This window comes from Myotis brandtii, unplaced genomic scaffold, assembly GCF_000412655.1.
Source record: "Myotis brandtii unplaced genomic scaffold, ASM41265v1 scaffold381, whole genome shotgun sequence".
NCBI lineage: Eukaryota > Metazoa > Chordata > Mammalia > Chiroptera > Vespertilionidae > Myotis > Myotis brandtii.
Genome location: NW_005364633.1, coordinates 29,260 through 33,933, shown reverse-complemented (window position 1 = coordinate 33,933; position 4,674 = coordinate 29,260). Strand labels below are relative to the sequence as shown.

Genomic DNA, 4,674 nt, shown 5'->3' with positions numbered 1-4,674 from the left:
TTTCTGGTCACCTTCCCACAGCACCCCCTCCCCCCGCCCCTCCCCCCCAGCCCAGACCCCTTTTCTGAGGCTCTTCACACTTGATCCTGTTTGTGGGATGGCATGTAAGTCCTTTCCTCTGTGACCCCCAGGCATAAATAGGTAATTCAATGGGTTTTCCTGTTAATCTATCATCAGCTTGATCTGCAGGCCCAGCAATGAATCTAGAAGGGTAGAGGAAGGGTTTTTCCTATCCCTACAAACTCAAGATCAGTCTCTATGTTAAGTAGTAAAACCGCTTCAAACATTTTAGAACAAGTGGAGGCGTAAATAATAAATTAAAAGAGTGTTAAGCGCTGTGCACAGAATTCAGTCCCAGGCGGAGTATAGATAATGTTGGAGACTTGAAAGAGCCATTACTCTTCTGTGGAGGCATGAGAACACAGTGTCCAAATCCACTTAGACTCTCGGTCAAAGGACCACGAGTTCAGGAAGCTTGCTATTTAAAATTTAACAATTCTTTCGTGATACACACCCCCCAGGCCTAAGGGGCATCTAGAGTTCCTGCTCCGTGGCTGATGGTGCAGTAGTTTGGGGTGTGAGGGGGAGCAGAGGTACATTTAACTTAAACATTGTACAGCCCTGCTTCTTATCTGTTGGATTTCTCACTAATCCAAAGACATTTCCTCTCCCATCAAGCTATACCCTTATCACAGCCGGTTCCTTCTCCCAGGGTTCCCTTCTCCTAGCCTTCCCGTGTGCGGAAACACACCACTGCCCCTTTGCTGCACCAGCACCCTTTCCCCTCTTCCCTGCCTAAACCAAATGTGCACACCTTCCAGGCTACGGGAAGCCCACCTCCTCCAGGCAGACTTCCTGGGATTCCTCAACCGTACTCGGAATCCTCCTAATCAGATACCCAGGCTATTTAAGTCTATTTAACGTATAAATGCTGTCTCCCCAAATGAGATGAAAGGTTCCTCAAGGGCAGCAGTCCTTTCTCCTATTTGCACAGAACAGTTCCCCGTGTGGAGGCACTTAACCGATGCTAATTAAGGGCTGGCTATTCATCAGACACCCACGTGCTCACAGTGTGAGATGCTGGGGATGAAACTGAAATAGACACAGTTCTCCCTCTTGCAGGGACTGCAGGCACAGCACAGACCGGCAGCAGCGTGGCCCGGGTGTTGCGTGACCAGGGCACGGGCTACGTGTCCTGACTTAGTTCTCGGCCCTCAGGACCTCCTGCCCTGCGCCTGGCACTCATCGCCGCTCTACTGCGTCACCGTCAGCCCTGGTGAAACACCCATCTCACAGCTTGAAATCCATGTGAAGTCAGTCAACTCTTCACGCAGGCTCTTCCCAGCTCTGAGCCGCCCTGGAGTGTCACTCCCCGCCTCCCAGGCCACGCGCCGTGGCGGGCGTTTCTCCACCCGACTTGCGACGTGTTCTCGGCACAGCCTCCTGCGGAAAACCGCTCCAGCAGCGGTTCTCAACCTGTGGGTGACCCCTTTGTTGGGGGTCGCACGACCCTTTCACAGGGGTCACCTAAGACCATCGGAAAACACATATATAATTACATATTGTTTTTGTGATTAATCACTGTGCTTTCATTATGTTCAATTTGTAACAATGAAATTGGGGGTCACCACAACATGAGGAACTGTATTAAAGGGTCGCGGCATGAGGAAGGTTGAGAACCACTGAATTAGAGGAAGGAGACAGGGCTGCTCAGCACTGGTTTGCTTTCCTAAAAGCAAGTGCTCTTTAAGCTGAAAGGCCAGAGGACCCTCATGGAGAGAAGCAGCAGAGGCCGCTGGACACAAATGAGGGGCAGGAGCAGCCACGTGAGAGCACAGAATCCGACAGCCTTTGCAGGCACGCGGAGCAGGAGGCAGAGACTCAAACACCGCCCCCCCCAATTGTACGCCCGAGACCCATACAAAGTAATAGGAAGGTGAACTGCAATTGAAAAAAAGGACAATTTTGAGAAATTCTGGATCAATAAACAGCAGTTATCTTTGAAAAAAATAAAGCAAAGCTGTAGTAGACGGTCAGAATTCCTGGGCATTACAGACCAGGTGTTTAATACCAATCGCTGGCAAAATTCAAAATTTACCCGTAAGCAGGGAACATTTGGGGGGAAAGATTGGGATGTCCAGGAACTAGCAGTTCGCTAAGAAGCAGTCATTTTTAAACTGTTTACGTTGGGGACAGGGCAGAGAATACTCAAGATCTCTCCGCAAGGCGTGATCACATGTTCTCAGGTGTCCTTAAGCAGCCGCTCCTGTGATAGCACAGTGCTGAGCTCAGCGGCTTCACCAGTTCCCCTCGGTGCTGTCTGCCGCGCTGACCAGGTTCCCAGCCTGTACTGCACTCGGCACTCAGCACCCCGACTCCCAGCAAGCACCCCGAAAGGCAGGTGGCACCCCGACTCCCAGCAAACACCCCGAAAGGCAGGTGGTACCCTGAATCCCAGCAAACACCCCAAAAGGCAGGTGGTACCCCAGCTCCCAACAAGCACCCTGAAAGGCAGGTGGCACCCCGACTCCCAGCAAACACCCCGAAAGGCAGGTGGTACCCTGACTCCCAGCAAACACCCCAAAAGGCAGGTGGTACCCCAGCTCCCAACAAGCACCCTGAAAGGCAGGTGGCACCCCGACTCCCAGCAAACACCCCGAAAGGCAGGTGGTACCCTGACTCCCAGCAAACACCCCAAAAGGCAGGTGGTACCCCAGCTCCCAACAAGCACCCTGAAAGGCAGGTGGCACCCCGACTCCCAGCAAACACCCCGAAAGGCAGGTGGTACCCTGACTCCCAGCAAACACCCCAAAAGGCAGGTGGTACCCCAGCTCCCAACAAGCACCCTGAAAGGCAGGTGGCACCCCGACTCCCAGCAAACACCCCGAAAGGCAGGTGGTACCCTGACTCCCAGCAAACACCCCAAAAGGCAGGTGGTACCCCAGCTCCCAACAAGCACCCTGAAAGGCAGGTGGCACCCCGACTCCCAGCAAACACCCTGAAAGGCAGATGGTACCCCGACTGCCAGCAAGCACCCTGAAAGGTACATGGTACCCCGACTGCCAGCAAGCACCCTGAAAGGTACATGGTACCCCGACTGCCAGCAAGCACCCTGAAAGGTACATGGTACCCCGACTGCCAGCAAGCACCCTGAAAGGTACATGGTACCCCGACTGCCAGCAAGCACCCTGAAAGGTACATGGTACCCCGACTGCCAGCAAGCACCCTGAAAGGTACATGGTACCCCGACTGCCAGCAAGCACCCTGAAAGGTACATGGTACCCCGACTGCCAGCAAGCACCCTGAAAGGTACATGGTACCCCGACTGCCAGCAAGCACCCTGAAAGGTACATGGTACCCCGACTGCCAGCAAGCACCCTGAAAGGTACATGGTACCCCGACTGCCAGCAAGCACCCTGAAAGGTACATGGTACCCCGACTGCCAGCAAGCACCCTGAAAGGTACATGGTACCCCGACTGCCAGCAAGCACCCTGAAAGGTACATGGTACCCCGACTGCCAGCAAGCACCCTGAAAGGTACATGGTACCCCGACTGCCAGCAAGCACCCTGAAAGGTACATGGTACCCCGACTGCCAGCAAGCACCCTGAAAGGTACATGGTACCCCGACTGCCAGCAAACACCCTGAAAGGCAGATGGTACCCCGACTGCCAGCAAGCACCCTGAAAGGCAGGTGGTACCCCAAATCCCAGCAAGCACCCTGAAAGGCAGGTGGTACCAACCTAATGTCATTAACATGGAGAAGTTTCTCAAGGTCACGAAGCTGGCAGGGGTCAGGGCCAGGCTCCAAAACTGGGCTCCCAAAGTCAGGGCCGTCTGCGGGGCACAGGCTCCCAGAGGCGCACAGCAAAGGGGCCTGTCCCGCTGTCCTCAGCCCCTCACCGCCTGTGCAGGTGACTGGCCGGCCGGTAGGGTAACAAGGTGGACGATGCCACCATCAGGATTCAAACACATGGCAGTGGAAATTGGAGGCTGAAAGTAATACCAGGAAAAAAGGTTTGCGCTGAAGAAATGGGCAGATGCATCACTGCATTGGCGACTCCGTGCGGAGGCCGGAGCCACTGCCCGCGGCACTGTCCACTGTCCACTGTCCGGTGAGGCCGATGACTGAGTTCAGCGGGGGAAGGGCCTGCAGCTCAGGGGCCGAGTGAGGGAGACAGGAGGCTGCCCAGGGAGCGCAGGGGCTGTGCTGACTCCGTCTGCCGCCTGAGCTGATGGAGACCCCCTTCGCCCCGCCGCCCCGGCTCGGGATCTGAAGGCTGTGGGCGGAGGAGGCCACGCTGGCTCGGGCCGCGTTGGAGCTCCCGTGCCCGGACTGTCGTTTTTGTCCTGGACTCTCCATGGACCAGGCGGCAGCTCTCCCGCAGAACCCGCACGTGGTGCCACAGGTGGGCTGGCCAGGTGCCGGGGGAAGCCGTGGGTTCTGTGGACACGGGTCTGCGGGGGAGGAGGGAGGAGGGAGGAGGAGGAGGAGGGAGGCTCCAGCGCCCGGAGCTGGGCCGGGAGACGCCGAGGGTGGGAGGCGCCCTTCCCGGGAGGCTAAGTCTCCATCGGTAACAGCTGTTTGATGGCGAACACGACGCTGGAACCGGAGTTCCCGGTGCGGGACGGGCAGAGGCGGCGGACACGGCGCGCAGGGGCGGGACGGAGAGGG

General features: G+C 56.5%; 1 protein-coding gene across 2 annotated transcripts in view; it reads right to left on the bottom strand.

Annotated features, from left to right (window-relative positions):
- Positions 1–4,674, bottom strand: part of LOC106727165 (chromosome unknown open reading frame, human C2orf88) — a 12,720-nt gene that overhangs the window by 7,318 nt on the left and 728 nt on the right. Inside the window, exon 1 of one of the 2 annotated variants that reach the window (XM_014544769.1) lies at positions 3,743–4,656. The exons of the other annotated variant lie outside the window; for it this stretch is intronic. The gene's annotated coding sequence lies outside the window, so the exon portion shown is untranslated. Of the gene's footprint in view, positions 1–3,742; positions 4,657–4,674 lie in introns of those variants that run through there. 2 annotated transcript variants of the gene reach the window in all.